The sequence below is a fragment of the Electrona antarctica genome (assembly GCF_951216825.1).
Source record: "Electrona antarctica genome assembly, chromosome: 24".
In the NCBI taxonomy this organism is placed as follows: domain Eukaryota; kingdom Metazoa; phylum Chordata; class Actinopteri; order Myctophiformes; family Myctophidae; genus Electrona; species Electrona antarctica.
In genome coordinates this window covers 32,628,057-32,645,359 of record NC_136803.1, presented here as the reverse complement: position 1 = coordinate 32,645,359, position 17,303 = coordinate 32,628,057, and the positions used below count along the sequence as shown (strand labels likewise).

At 40.9% G+C, this 17,303-nt stretch overlaps 1 pseudogene across 1 annotated transcript in view; it reads left to right on the top strand.

Moving 5' to 3' along the window:
• The first annotated feature begins 10,183 nt into the window (after positions 1-10,183).
• Positions 10,184-17,303, top strand: part of LOC306917639 (laminin subunit beta-1-like) — a 54,943-nt pseudogene continuing 47,823 nt past the window's right edge. The window contains exons 1-2 of the transcript in view: positions 10,184-10,213; positions 14,570-14,708. The product of the transcript in view is annotated as a laminin subunit beta-1-like (transcript). The remainder of the gene's footprint in view (positions 10,214-14,569; positions 14,709-17,303) is intronic.

Genomic DNA, 17,303 nt, shown 5'->3' with positions numbered 1-17,303 from the left:
AAATAGCTGATCTACAAGCTCTCAATAGCTCTCAATAGCTCTCGATAGCGAAAATATTTTCGCTATCCAAAAGTGCCCCCTTACGGGATTTTAGCCCCTGCCCCTCTAACACTCTGCACGTCCCTGCTCTTGTGAGTCTTGTCCTTTCCTTGCTGTGATGCTGTTCATTGCCTTTCAATATTACCAGCGGTTTAGACGAGCGGAGACGCATCTGAATTAGTTAGATTGTATTGCTTTTTCATATATGCCTCCTCTCCAGTTGACATGATTTCATTACAAATATGTCAATACATCAATAATTAAGACTTGCATTATTTTGTAGTAAAAACATTATATTTGTTTAATTGTATTCAAGTGGGACGGTTCGTGACACTTAGACTAAGTACATTTATATTATTGTTATTGTTATTGTTATTGATGTTGTTGTTGTTGTTGTTGTTGTTGTTATTATTATTAGGTCATAAGAGTTGGCTGACCTAACACAGAAAAGGAGACTCTAAATCTGATCTGGAGCAGCTAGACAGGGATTGGTGATTTCACACTGGTCAGCTCATCTCGTTTCAAAAGGCACATGAGCCATTCAATATCAACATTTACTTCTTTGAGCTGCTTGGATTCTGGCCTCAAATCTTAAGCCTTTGGCACCCCCTAGCTGTAGCAGCAAAACAGACAGACAGACAGACAGACAGACAGACAGACAGACAGACAGACAGACAGACAGACAGACAGACAGACAGACAGACAGACAGACAGACAGACAGACAGACAGACAGACAGACAGACAGACAGACAGACAGACAGACAGACAGACAGATTTCAGGATACAAATAAATCAGAACACAATACAGAGACAGATCACACCATACATTGACAATACTACACAGCTCCTCTTACAGAGAGCATGATGGAATAGGCTACCAGTCACAGTTCAAGAGGCATCACATTACACATGTTATGCACAGCACTGAGATGGGGTCTGCTTGTTCACAAGTCCTGTACTTGTGGGGACAAATCATGTTACTATACTTTCAGGGATCATTTCTATAGTTTTCAGCTTGAGAATTTTTTTAAGATATATATATATATTTTTTTTGCCTATAGATGACAGTAGGTTGACAGGAAACTGGGAGAGAGATGGAGGGGGACACACACAGCAGGTCGTCAGGATCGGGACTCGAACCCGCGACACGCTGTCAGGCTGGACCTGGACCGCTAGGCCGGCCCAGGCCGAGAGATGAGTTTCTAAAGTGTTTGGTCTCACTAACCACATTGAAGAGTTGTGATACTCCCTTCTGAGAGTGAAGTGGGCAGTGAATAGTGATTCATTTCATAATGTTTGCTGCCATTGATGACTGTTCTTTGCTTCCTAGTGGAGCGTTGAGGAAGGGGATGTTGTCAGAGTGTTCTCTAAAGACATAGATAGTGTTGCAGGATCATGTGGTTGGTCTTTTTCAATTTAATGCAATCTAGGCTGCTGTCATGAAAGATGCTTCATAGCATACAAATCGTGTATTATTATTTTTGCCCAATTAAATTCAAATGAGATTTATTGGCATGAGAAAGCATACGTTTACATGGCCAAAGCAAGTGTCAAAATATAATAAAAAACAGTTGAAAATGGGGTATGTTGGAGTGGGTACAGCATTGTGTAAATGTCACATTGTGTCGTAAAATGTATATACCCTGTAAAATGTATATAATATATACATTGTATATTTTATACAGGCTATAAAAACCCTTTTGAAACAAAAGGCAGCAATCTTTTGCAGTCACCTTGGGACAAATAGCAGCATTTTTTCTACAAAAATATTATAATGACCCATCATGATGTTAGAAGCTTACTGTAAAGTCAGGCATATGTCCCATGATGTTAAAAGTAGGGCCTAACATAATGAATTGATTGATCTTCTGGTTGAAACTGTACAAATGTAATGTCCCCATTGTTTTAAACAGACTGGACGAGTTGTGTAATGTGGTTAAACTTGATATATTAATTGTAGCCTTTGAGAGAAGTCATACTAATGCACAATGAATGAACTGATTGCTAGTAGTATGTTCAGAGCTACTTCCTCGTTACAATGATGGATGGATGGATGGATGGATGGATGGATGGATGGATGGATGCTTAATTTGCCCGGCTTGCGGACGTTCATTTTGTACCAAGCAACCATCAGGAATTCAGGATACAAAGAAATCACAACACAATAAATGCACAATACATAGACAGATCACACAATACATTGACAATACTACACAGCTCCATACTACACATTCTCCCTCGCCGTGAAGCTAAATGTGGCTAGTCAGTCACTAGGCTATGTTTACATGCATGCACCAGTACGCTATCCGGAACACTAGTGACTCAAAGTTTTACAGCCTGACTCTGGGTTATCGTTTCTGTCGGGCAGAAACCTCTTGTCTCCATATTTAAACCTATTTTTCTTTCCGTGAATTAACGCCCTACTTGATCATATTGTACTACAGAGTGACACAAAAGCATAAAAAGTAGCACATCTACAATTAAGCTCGAAATGTGGTGCAAAGCGATGCGTTTCGAGCTTGTAGATCTGCTACTTTTGCTACTTTGGAATTTGAATCGTTGAAAAAGAACAGTTTCGGACATCCATCCGACAGGGACGATAAGCTCTTAGCAGTTAGACATCCATCCGACAGGGACGATAAGCTCTTAGAAGGACATCCATCCGACAGGGACGATAAGCTCTTAGAAGGACATCCATCCGACAGGGACGATAAGCTCTTAGCAGTTAGACATCCATCCGACAGGGACGATAAGCTCTTAGCAGTTAGACATCCATCCGACAGGGACGATAAGCTCTTAGCAGTTAGACATCCATCCGACAGGGACGATAAGCTCTTAGCAGTTAGACATCCATCCGACAGGGACGATAAGCTCTTAGCAGTTAGACATCCATCCGACAGGGACGATAAGCTCTTAGCATTTAGACATCCATCCGACAGGGACGATAAGCTCTTAGAAGGACATCCATCCGACAGGGACGATAAGCTCTTAGACATCCATCCGACAGGGACGATAAGCTCTTAGCAGTTAGACATCCATCCGACAGGGACGATAAGCTCTTAGAAGCTGTTAAATATCATTGCTGTTGGGAAGAAACCACCCAACTCCAAAAAGTTCATTTTTCAGGAAATTAAAAATATACATTTTTAAATAAATTATTATTTCCTTTTATAAGACGCAGGTTTTGTCTTTTCTTTTGGTGGGTTGGGTCCTGCTATTTTAGCCTATGCTAAAGTTTCGTTTCAATTTAAGAAACATGTGAACCTCAATCCAATAAGCGATCTCTTTCCATTAGTCTCCAACTATCTCTTCCCTGCTTCACAGTCCGACTTTGCATTCCAGCTCTGGAGGAGAAATGGTCTGAACTTTCTGGGTGACCTCTTTGTGGATAATACTTTTGCTGCCTTTTCTACACTCACAGATAATTACAATACCCAACTCTAATTTCACCAAATTTGTAGCCTCGCAATACAACTCCCTTCGTTCCCACATCTTCCGCCTAAGTCAAAGTTTGAAGAATGTTTCACTCTGAACAAAAGAATGTTTTACTCAATCCAAAACCTGAACCCTCTATCCTGCAGATGCAAGGTTAGTTAGATTGAGATTGAGGACAGCACGGCCAAATGATGTTCTCATGATAATGTGAAATAAACCATAAATAAAGATTTAAAAAAGTGATATGCCCTTTGAACACAGGGTGGCAGTAATACACAAGAAGATGAATCTAGTATGTATGTAGTTCAACTGTTTGCATCAGGCTGGCTCTTCAACAGAGAATAGTCTTTTACTGCTGGAGCCTTCTACATTTTACACACATGGCCCTATATCTTGCGCCACCCTTATCCCTAAACTTATTTACAATTTTTTACTATTTTCAAACATTTTCAAATAGTACAAATAGCCGATCAACAAGCTAACAACGTGTCGATGTAGATTGGCTAGTTAAAAAAATAGTGATAGTAAAAAAAATGGCAAATAAATGTAGGGATAAGGGGTAAGGGGTGCCCGAATTCATTTATTATCTGTTGTCCTCGTGGGAAATAAAAATACTTTCCTACACAAATGCATGCTGGAGATTTTATTTAACATATTACAGGTGTACAGAAAGAGGCTGAAAATGCCTTCCAAACAAACATGTTTGTCCTTAGAGTACAGTTAGGGATTACGGTTGTGATTTTACAGTTCAGAATGTTGACTTATAAAAGAACCGGACTAAAGAAAAAAGTACCAATACAAAAGGAAATGATAATCTGAGCGTGATTCAAATGTAAGCAGAATGTCCATTTTACAGTTCAACAGGACTGTAGCAGGATGACCAATCCTTGCTGTTCATAATGGGACATCACATGCATTAACCCATTCAGACCTGGACAGCATCAGTGTCATTTTAGACTTTAGCTTCAGATTTAGCAACATAGCTTTTTCTAAAAACTGTTAGGATTTAGTTTTTTGCTGTCTGGCATGAACCTCTTATCTCAATATTCAAACTTTATTTCCTTCGTTTTCGTGTGTTTTCGTAAATTAACGGCTTATACTTCATCAATCTGCAAGCTCACACCGTGGTGCTTCGCGCCGTGTTGTGAGCTTGTAGATCGGCTAATTTCACTACTTCTTAAATATTTGTTTTCTAATTTATTTATTTTTTCATTTTTTTCATGAAGAAATTTGCTTTTTTGGGGAATGTTTTTTCTTTTTTCTTTACCCCTAAAACACTAAAAACTTTTTTTTCACCCAGACAATAAAGTGTCATAATGTTGCTGTTGTCTGAGGTGGGCGGGTCTTTCAGTACCTTCATGATGCTCAGTGACATCATAATCTTACTGATGTCTGAGGTGGGCGGGTCTTTCAGTACCTTCATGATGATCAGTGACATCATAATGTTGCTGATGTCTGAGGTGGGCGGGTCTTTCAGTACCTTCCTGATGCTCAGTGACATCATAATCTTACTGATGTCTGAGGTGGGCGGGTCTTTCAGTACCTTCCTGATGCTCAGTGACATCATAATCTTACTGATGTCTGAGGTGGGCGGGTCTTTCAGTACCTTCCTGATGCTCAGTGACATCATAATGTTGCTGATGTCTGAGGTGGGTGGGTCTTTCAGTACATTCATGATGCTCAGTGACCAGTGATTGCACGCACGTGCACTCGCACGCGCCTACATCTTTTGTGGCCAGATGTAATTTCTTGGTCTAGTAGGACTATAGTAAATAATAAAATAATACATCGCTATAACATTTAGTAAAGAAATACATATTTACCCCTATGCTTGAATGCCCCCCTGTCAAAAACAGCTAAAATCCCTAAAACGAAAGAAAGTAGCAAATTAATTAAAAAAAAAATACACTCACCTTTTACTTTCTCTAATAACAACCTAAAACATGAAAAAAACTAAAGTTGTCCTTTAAGTCTCTGGAGCTTGCTAGCCAACCAGGCACAGCTGGCACTCGCATGCGATTCCACTCTAGGTAAACAGGGTGGGAGAGGAGCTGAAGGGGAAAAACACACTGGGACACGCGACAATGCTACTGTTCATTGTGTTCTGTTCTGTGTAGCTAAGTAATGCTCATCAGAAATGCCTGAGACATAATTACATATTATGTAGCCTACAAGGGCTTTTGCACTTCTTTATTGATATATTGAATTCAAAAAAAGGTTCCCTGTTTCATCTGCGGTATTTATTTTGTAAAATATAGCATCCAGAAAAGCTATGGATGGAACAAGGTTGAGGTACAAAAATGTGATATTATTTCCAAAAGTAATTTCTGTACCACCCATTTCCGATCCGTAAAAGGTAATTGGTATACGTTACAACTATTCCTCATTTACCAACATGAGTTTTAAGTATATTTGTTAATAGTTAACATAAGCCTCCCCCTGGCCAGCCGGGGCGCCTGATGGAGGGGAAAGGAACTGGTTGGAACCAACCAGGGAAACTCCCCCCTGTCAGGTGTAAAGGAGCAACTTGGACACTCAGGCATGAAGGAAGCATGAGTTCAAGTCTGTTGCTCTCCCCATGTCCCCCATATATGGGGACTAGGTTGGCGGAGGGTGTGTAGGTAGAGCTTGATTAGGCAGAGGTCTGTCATCAACACATAACTCACCGCTGAATTCAGCGATTGACCAATCGGAATCAAGCATTCAACCAAGCCAATGCCATGTAATAAAAATGATTAGCATACAGTTGATAACAAGGACACCCACAATTATGTGGACTAGACGTTCAGGTCGCTGTGCGGCCCTCACACACTGGCGACAGGCGACTGGTGACAGGCGACTGGCGCTCAGCACAATTTGGGCAGATATCAGCTTGGCATCACGGCTGCTAGAAAGTGATGGTCGTTTTCTTCGTGTCATGTTTGTTGTAGGGAGTAATTATTGGCGGCGTGTTAAGTGGCCGGCATGGGTCCTTATTAGTGTAGTCAACACTACGTGGTGTTTGTCGATGTGCGCTGCGTTACTAAGTGGTGGAGTGTCTGGCTCAGTCAGCCACCAGAAGGGGGAGGGGCATAGGTTGGATGCGCTGGTATGAGCTTGTGTGGAGCAGAGCCATAGAGTAAGACAGAGTTAGGACATTGTGAGGTTGGAAGTCGCGTGATTCATGTTCATGCGTGTGTGACTGTAAAGGCCATAGACTCATTAGACTGCAATGCATTCCGCCAACTTCCGGTTCAGGCCTTTGTCAGTATTTGCCAGTAGAAGTGTATGTAGAAGAGCCGCCATTGGACTGGTCCTATAAAGTGAACGGAGTTGTCATAACTCTGTCTTACTCTATGGCTCTGGTGTAGATGCGTTCTGTAAAGTGGTGACGATTTTGACGTCGCAGCAAACAGGCAGGTGGTGTTGTGCCAGAATGTGGTTTTCATAGAAATGGGTATTGTACTGTAAATGTGACAGTTGCATGGATGCAAGGTAGTGTGTTCTGTCTGGACAGGCATGCTGTAGGTGTTGTGCATGGTGACATGGGTGCAAACGGTGTGGTTTGGCAGGAGAAGGCAGACAAAGGCAAACAGGTGCAGGGGTTTCAATTAGTGTGGCAAGATGTGAAGAAAACATTTCCAAATAAAGGTCGTTTTACACAAAAGCATTTGGAAATGTGTAATTTTCGATGTGGTGTCATTAAAGTTAGTGTACTGTACTGTACTGTACTGTAGCGTACGACTTCTCGCCAGGCGTCTTACTGGTATAATTAATGCCAGTAAATTCAAACTTGTATTTACTCAATGTCATTAATTTTGCAGTTTGGGAACCGCTTACTGTACCGCAACGGTTCCCAAACTTATTTTTGGCCGTGCACCCCCTGCTACTTCCTATATATATATTGTGCCATTGCTGTCATGGCTCTGTTGTAGAGCTACACAAATGAAAGCATGCATTTTTTTATTGTGCATTGTTGCACATAGCCAAAATGCATGAATAATATTTGGCCTAGCTGCCATTCCTTAGTGTGGTTGCCCAAAGGGGATATTGTAATTGGAACACTTTATTCATGCATATTATTCCACTGGATTAGTCTTTTTTTTAATTCGCTACTCCTCCCACAGTTTTGACTGTACGCACTTGAGCCATATCTCAAATTGACCGGTTTCATCGGGAAGGATGTGCTTGTATTTGTTTAAGAGAAATGTTTTTTTCCCCATTGACATGAATGGGAAAATGCGATTGCATTTTCTCACATTCAAGTATTTTTTCCTCAGAGACTGTAATCACTATAGTTACAAAACTTGGAGGGTAGGTTCATAATAATTACTAAAATTAATCAACTTATAATGTTATCGGTCGGCCTCATGGTGGCGCTATAACAGCCCACTTTACGTTTTGGCTTATAACTCTTGAACCGTAGGTCGTAAAATCAAAATTATTTTGTCCCTGGCTTTCTTGGGTCATGACGCATCTCACCATATAGGCCACACCCATTTGCGTCATGATAGATTTTCCGCCATTTTGAATTTTCTCCAAAACACACTTTTTGCTTCTCCTCCTACATATTTTGCCCAAATCTCACAATAATTGGTACACATGATCTCTGGACTGTTCCGATGAAAACACCACAGGCGGAATTTTGATAGTGCGTATCGTTCGGCCGTAATCGGCTTCCGAAGTTAGTGGGAGGGGCCTATTTTACAAAGAATGCCACAAATCACGAACCAAACGTCCAATCAACTCCAAATTTGAATCAAATGTCGTGGGTGGTTTAATCAACCAAAAGCCAAAAGCAATTCCATTTTCATCGATAGGGGGTGCCACAAATGCGAAATTTTTAACCGTTTGTCACAAAAAACATGATTTTTAGGGGCATAAATCCCCTCGAATTACTTACACATGATCACAGGGGTGACGCGACATTGTAATTGGCTGGCAATATTAGTGGGAGGGGCCTATGTAAGCGACTGCGGCAACCACACTTTGCACTTTTTCAAAATTGCAACCTTTCCAGTTTATATTCATATTTGAATAGAAAAGAGAGGTCGCACACAATGCATCGCATCGCGACGCATTGTGAGCTTGTAGATCAGCTATTTTCAAATGGTCGAAATGTATATAGGGTTGAAGTGGTTACAGTAATGTATGTTTTTCTAATCAAAATGTAAATCTCCAAATTAACTAGTAACTAAAGTTTTCAAATAATTGTAGTGGAGTAAAAGAACAAATGTTGGCTCTGAGATGTAGTAAAGTACAAATACCTCAAAATTGTACTTAAGTACAGTATTTGAGTAAATGTACTTAGTTACTTTCCACCACTGGGTTAACGGCAGGAGGATGAGTTAACAAAACGTCAACAAAGAGAGAAGTATATGACCAAGCTGTCCGTCTGATGACAAAAAAGATTACGAAAGAAAGGAGAGAGAAGTATGACTAAGACACAGAAGTGGTCAATGTTATCCTCAACTTCATATTGACATCTGTTGTCCAGATCATATCTCACACCAGGGCTGCAGGGCTGAATCATTCAGGCCGCGGTAGTCAAGACATACACCCAGCCAGGCCACCCTATCCCTATACCCACACGCATGTACGTTTGGATTACAACAGAGCCATAGAGTATAGACAGAAAATTTCATATCTCTGTATTTATGCCAAATATTGCGATATCGATACGATATACGATATTACTGTTACAATTTCATATTCTGCATTTTAAGTGTTACAACACTTATACATACACGTGTGGGGATTGAAAAACCATAAAACCTGGGTGATCTACTGTATGCTATCAAATTGTATGTTTATTCACGCAGCATAGTACTGTACAGTATATGAATGATACATTCTCTGGCTGATTTTAGTTTCTACCCTTCTAAGGACTAGCTGAGACCCCAACTTTGAGAACCAATGGTGTAGTGACGGGCGGGAACCCCTTTTGGTGTTTTAAGAATTATGTTATACTTTAGCTATTGAAAAATAGCAGATCTACAAGCTCATAGCGCGGCACCGAGTGCCATGTTGTGATTACCGGTTGCTGTTTCTGTTGCGCCAGTGGAACGCTTATGCTTGGCGGCACGCCACGTATCATCTGAAAGTGACGTACAACTTTTGAATAGGAAAGTAATTTATTTGGGGTTTGAATTTTTTACAGACACAAAACACATGTGTCAGAGCATTTGTGTCACTGGTTTCTGAATCATCAGATTCAGATGACTCCACCCTCCTCTTCTGTGCATCATCCTCCTCCTCACTCTCAACTTCCTTGTCCTTTTCAACTGGGCCTGGTGCAGGTAGGTGTGTTGGGAGAGCAGGCCGCATGTGGCGGACAGGACAACAGCGACCACCCACTAACTCCCAACCATGTCCAAGTGTCCATGGGTGGTGCTTCATTGTGGGGTGGAGCACTAGATATACGCCAAGCAGTTGGTGCGGATGCAGTGTTGGCGTAGGCTATCTGCATCTGGAGGGAGATAGATACATTCTTTTTTGTCATTGTCTTCCACTTGGCAGCACGGGCTTCTTGTCTCCATAGGTCACCTGTCTTGTTTATGCAGTTCTATATGAAGTTCTACCTCCTTCTCAAGGTCAAGGCTATCTCCACACCTTGAAAGCTTCTGCCGTGCCACAGTGCTCTTTGCTACCTTGTCATACACTGATGATTTCCCTTTGCCATAGAAACCAGAGTTGGCATCACAGCCTGTAAAACAGTGTAGCTGCACAATGCAGTCTGCCATCTCTTCTGTCAGCAGGGTACGACAGAGGTCTCTTTTTTTCTCTTGATGCATATCTAGATGCATATCAATCTAAGCTAAAAAGCGTTTTTTATAATCCTTAGGGTCATCCAAATAACATATTAAAAATCACACCCGTGTGAACTGAGTGGTGTATTATATAGCCTGATCAGCTGTGGTCTGAGGTAATGTCTGACGTAATGAAATCAGTATCAACCAATCAGCATCAACCATGCTCATTTTTTGGTACGAACAGACACGTAGACAATGAAGACCTGTGTGAACTGGGTGACCATAGCAACCATGCTCATTTTTTGGTACGAACAGACAGACACATAAACTAACAAAGCCAGTTGTAGGAGTGGTTTACACCACTCAAAAAAGCCAGTTGTAGGAGTGGTTTACACCACTCAAAAATTGTGAATTATATACATTTTGGAAAGGATCATGGTAATTTCAGGGGTTGAAGGTTGGGTATCATTAAAGGACCACTTCACCACTTTTCAACCTATCTTAATATAATAGGTCCTCACTAATGATCATGAAAAAATGGCGCAATTTATTTCTACTCAGTCTGCATGTCTCTATAGGACGTCTGTGGGCAGTTCAGAAACCGTCCTCCAGTGACATCATCGATGGGGAATACAAGCTAATAGAAACTGCAGGCTTTCTAGTCCTGAAGAGTTGCAATGCGAAAATGGAAGCCATCGTTCTCACGATAATGAAACAAATTAAATAAAAAATCTGCCTAATGATGATATCACTGGAGGACGGTTTCTAAACTGCCCACAGCCCTCCTATGAGACACAGACTTGAGTAGAAAAAAATCGTGCCATTTTATCATGATTATTAGTGAGGACCTATTATATGAAGATAGGTTGAAAAGTGGTGAAGTGGTCCTTTAACAGCTTTAAGTAGCATTTAACGTGTCAAACTAGGGGTTATTCATGATTCTGAATCCATTACAAGCATTAGTTTTGCACAAAAAACACTCCTTGGGCTAAAAACGGCCACAGCCACTTATCCTTAATGTGCCCAATATGCCCAAATGTGCTGACCTCATCACATTTGTGATGATGGCTATGGCCGTTTTAGCCCAAGGAGAAAACTAATGCTTGCAATGGATTCTGAATCATGAATAACCCCTAGTTTGACACATTACATGCAACTTAAAGCATAATTAAAGTTAGACATTTTCGCCTTATGTAGGATGTTAATGATACCCAACTTTCAAACCCTGAATTTACTGTGATCCAAAATTTATATAATTCACCATTTTTGAGTGGTGCAACCACTCCAAGGAACAGCAATGTCCGTGTTAACCTACCTATGTGTTCATGTGTCCGTTCACCTACCTATGTGACTATGAGCACCAGTACCAATGAGTACCAAAAGTGGTGCTGTTGTGCCAGAAACAGAGAGAGAGAGAGATAGTGCTGCACTGTTGCCTGCTAATGAGAGACACACAGAGAGAGAGAGGGTTGCACCACTCAGTTCACACGGGTGTGATTTTTAATATGTTATTTGGATGACCCTAAGATCATAAAAAAAAGCCTAATAGCATTCCAGGGAGATGGCCGATGCTGCGACATAGACATCGGTATAAACTGCAAAAATGTGGCCTTTTTAACGTTGATTTGGCCTGTTTTAACGATTTTTTATATTTAGACTAATGGCTTCACCTCCCTTGTGGTTGGCATGGGGGGCATTAGTTGGTTGGCACAGTCACCGTGGTGGACACACACACAATATTTATTACCCACTATTTATTTATATTACAATCCATTTTCCTGGCTTAAATTCTAATCCCAACCATTACACCCCCAATATATGCATTACTCAATATGTTATATATCGATATATATTCACATACATACATTCATCCCCACTCATTTCTGTAGTTTTATAAATTATAATCCCAACCATTGGAAACAAATGACAAATCACTAAATAGTTTTCAATTTGACAGTTCAGCCACAAGGGGGTCCGTGGCACTGGGCAAATACCATAAACTCAGTATTTAACCATGTAAACAAGACTTTGTGTAGGCCAGAGGTTCTCAAACTAGGAAAATAGGAAGGTGGTCACACATTGACAACTAAAAGGTTTATGCTATCTTTCCTACTTTTAAATAGACTAAATAGTTGTATTAAGATTCTCTCAACAGAACAAGGAATCACAGTATATGTCCTATAAATCCACTTATATGCACATATATACCGTATGTTCATATATTTCCTTTCTGTGTGGGGGGTTGGAAAACACCCCTATTTTAAATGCATTAGGCCAGTGGTTCTCAAACCTTTACCTGTCTATAATAGTTTGCTTAAACTGCAAGAGAACATGATACTGTAGCTAGTATGATGGTGAATGATAATCCACCTTTGGAATAATACCATTTAACCAAATTAGTGCAAAAATTGCAATTAGTGCCTCTTGCAGATTATAAATTGGGCCATAACATCCAGTCCATTTGTAATGTCAATACCGAGAAATGTGCAAATACAAATCCTTTAACAGTTGTACTAGTTGAGTTTTTGAATGCTATGTTTTAAGATTAAACATAAAATATAAATTCTTCCCATGTTTATTCTGTTGTAGAAATGATGCCTTGCCCAAAGAAAAGAAAAACATTAAATCATGACAGCACTCCTAGTGTAGGATAACAGTGGATCTTTTTGTTCCTCTCTCTCTCTCTCTCTCTCTCTCTCTCTCTCTCTCTCTCCCCACCCGCCCCCCTCTCTCTCTCTGCCGACTGCCTCTCTTCTCTATCTCCTTTTCTCTCTCGCGTCGCGAGGCGGCCCCTCCCCCCTTTTAATTAATTTAATTTGAAAATTAAAATGCAATGTTATTTGCTTTTGCTTTTTCATTCTGTCATAGAATGAGCAAAAATGGTAAATGGTGCATTTATATAGGGCCTTTATCCAAGGCGCTTTACATAGATGTGCATTACATTCACCCATTCACACACACATATTCATACACCGATGGCAGCGGAAACCATGCAAGGCACCAACCAGCACATCAGGAGCAATTAGGGGTTCAGTGTCTTGCTCAAGGACACTTCGACACTAACTCTGGGGGAGCCCGGGTTCGAACTGGCAGCCACTCTACCCCTGAGCCACCGCCACCCCTGGAGCACACCTGGAGATGAAATGTAAATGCTATTGCATTATATTTTCACTTAAATGTGTTCATTATCTGAAGGTTAAAAAGCATTTATCTTATTTCATTTGAATTGTCTAAATTGCATTTTAATTTTAATTATTGCCCACTAATTTGCTGGCATTTTTTTTTAATTTTAAATTCAAATGATATTTTATTTATAATTTGAATTGTGTCATAGAATGAGCACATCTGTAGATTAAATGTAAATAATGCTATTGCATTTTAGATTTATTTTTGTCCCAAGAAATGCATTAATGACGTGAAAATGAAAAAGCATTTATCTTATTTCAATTGACTTTTTGTATTTGCCATTTCAATTGAATTTTGGCAGCTTTATGCCTCCATAAGATTCAACGTATCCCCTGAGCAAGCAGCCTGGCTCTATTAGCTCAATGGTAAAAATGTCAGCACAATTGCTCAGGAAACCGGGTTAAAATGTGGGTGTAGAAAAGGGAAGTTAAATAGTGCAGCAAGAATGACACTCACTTAGTTTCAACCCAAGGAAAGACAATTCATTTATTTGTTGAACAGAATAATTCGGGTGTAATTCAGATTTCAGGTAATGGTTTATCAATGAAATAACCAATTAGAATTGAATCAGCAGTTTATCATTAGGACACAAAATAAATAACTGCTGAAAATGGGGCTTTGCATTTTTGGCTTTGCATTTTGTGTGCGTGTGTGTGCGCACGCACACACACACACACATACACACACACACACATTTTGTAAGCACACCCACTCACACGCGTACACACACACACACACACACACACACACACACACACACACACACACACACACACACACACACACACACACACACACACACACACACACACAAACACACACACACACACACACACACACACACACACACACACACACACACACACACACACACACACACACACACACACACACACACACACGTTAAATATAGGCCTATGTTGTTCTGTGTATATAGTCTAGGGGAAGAATACAATGTGATTCATTTAAGAGTTACTGTCAAAGTCAAGAAGAGACTCCCATCCATGCATGAATGAGCTCCTCAAAGTCCAATCCTTATCTCCTCTCCTCGTCTTCCATTCACTGGAAGAAATCAGCACGGCATCAGAGGAATTTCTCTTGACAATAGTCCCTTCTCTTTCCCCGTCCTCTCTCCCTGTCTCTGCCCCCCTCCCCCCCGTTCACCCTAACCCTGCAGGAGGAGAAGAAATGCTTCATGTGTGACTCCCGGGAAAACCGTGGCGAGCGCCTGGACGAAAGCAGTGGCCACCGGATCGAGAACGTGGTCACCATCTATGGCCCCAACCGCCTGAAGACCTGGTGGCAGTCAGAGAACGGTAGGAAACGTCCTGGTTGTGGTGGCGGCGTGGCGGGAAGGGAACGCAAAGAAAACGACCATCTAGATTTCACCCATTAACCCATTCTGGGCGGGAACCCCTTTCATTATGTTATGCTTTATCTTGAAAATGTGGAGCAAATCTTATATATTCTTTCAGAGCCAACTTTTTTAACTCAAATCTTTGCTTCTGGAGGGATCCCTGGAACAACATGTTTTCAGATGGGGGTCGGCGGCCAATTACATATATTTTTGGGGGTCCTTGACAAAATGTTCTTCTAATCTAAATCGATCATGACAGTTTTCTGAAAAACCGTATGTTTCTATGTCAGTGATTCTCACACTTTTTCCATGTCAAGGACCCCTAGAACTATCTGTATTTATAGCCGTGGACCCCCCCATCTGAAAATATGTTGTTCCAGCCCCCCCCCCCCCCCCACCCCCCGAAACAAATATATGAGTTAAAAAACGATTGCTGTGAAAGAATATATATTGAAAGATTTGCGCCACAGTCTCACGATTTTTCACAAGCTCGTAGCACGGCACCGAGTGCCGCGCTATGAGCTTGTGGATCTGCTATTTTTCAACAGCTAAAGTTTTAAATAATGGTTAAAAGTGGTTCAAAGCTCTTAAGGTGACACAGTTTGCGTTCCCAGGCCGGGTCCATCAAATGTCACTCCTCTTCATGTTCTCTCTCTCTCTCGCTTCTCCTATTGCTTGGCCCGTAACCAAAGATCCTAATAGGAGGACAGATAACATCAAAGGGAACGCCCAGCAATGGTTGACCAGCTAGACACCGTGACCTGGCTGTGAACGCTGGAATTATAGGGGCTGACCCTTTGGGAATGATTACCTTTATGATGTCAGGATGTAGCTGGGCTTGTAAAACCCCTGGAAAACACTATTATTAACATTATTAATGCAGTTTGGTGTCAGGGTCTCTCAAGAGTATTTATGAATGCTCGTGGATTTCGCAGTGTCATGCTGGTTTGGAAATACATGTCACATACTTACTTCAAAGACATGAATGTTTAATTTTACATGTATGTTTTATGTGTATACAATAACGTTTCTGTTTCTGGATCAAACCGGATACACTGAATCCAATAAAGACATTGGAATCAAATATATGAGCCATACTGAGAGAGAGAGAGAGAGAGAGAGACATGAATTTGAAGTTGTTTTGTTTTTCTAACCCAAAAAACATTAATCCAGGGTGACTTGCCTTCCAGTAATTCATTCGAGAGGTCTTTATTATTTTGGGGGATGGGTGGGGGGGTAGGAAAGAGCGCTGCCTGGGGAGATTCCTCCGGAAGAACGGGAGCGATGTTAATTCTCAGTGGACTAGCTGCCAGACAGACATGAGGAATAGAGGAGAGGAATGTTTCATTCATTCACGGAGAGCTTAATACTATTGCAGTAGAACCGTTTCCAACTCTGACCTAGTAGTAGATACACCAATTCTGTACAGTCAAAGCCCAAACCACACCAAAGGGTCGGGTTGGGACGAAACGTTTTTTTCAGGTAAACCACACCAATGCAACTCATTGAGTTGCAAGGATTTGCAGTGGTGTGGTTTACCTTACAACCGTTTTGTCCCGACCCGACCCTTTGGTGTGGGTTGGGGCTTCAAAGGCAACTGGAAATTGAGGTTTTTCATGTGGAACGTATAACTCCGACAGACTGAACGTCTTCCTCACTACTGTGGGAATTAAAAGTTCATTCAAGGATATATAACACCAATATAATCCCACCATGGAACATTAGCCCTGCGCGCGCACAGCGGGCTCTTTTGTCGTAATTAGCCTTTCTTTCGACGCGGAAACTTAACGATGTTTGAAATGAGCATTGAGACTTCCGAAGAGATTTGATGGCTCATTTGTTAACAGCTGCGTAAAAGCCCTGCCAACCAACATGCATTGCAATCTGGAACATAGGAGCAGAAAGAGTCAAGCTGAGAAATCTATCATCCATCCATCTATCTATCTATCTATCTATCTATCTATCTATCTATCTATCTATCTATCTATCTATCCATCTATCCATCTATCCATCTATCTATCTATCTATCTATCTATCTATCTATCTATCTATCTATCTATCTATTCTATCTATCTATCTATCCAATACATTTTTATTATTATTTTATTTTAAATAATGACTTAGTCCTTGATAATTTCAGTTTACATTGCAGCAGGGATAGTGAAGCGGTCAGGAGTGGAGGATAACTGATGTATCTCGCTTGTTTTTCTTGGCCTGGTGAAAATCCAGCTCGCTGTTGATGTTTTCGTTTCTCCCTCTTCTCTTCCTCTCCCTTTTGACCATGTCCCACTTTTTAAGAGCACATTATCTCTTGAAATGTCTCTCTCTCTCTCTCTCTCTCTCTCTCTCTCTCTCTCTCTCTCTATCTCTCTCTCCATCTCTCCATCTCTCTCTCCCATAATTATGTTCTATACTTGTCTTTCATCTCTCTTGTTTCTTTCTGTTTGCCCTCTTTCCTCATGTTGTCCTGCACCGTTAAATCTGTAGTGTTCATTTAACTATTGGAATATTGTTAAAGTTATCATTTTAGGCAATGCATCTGATTTAGAGTAAC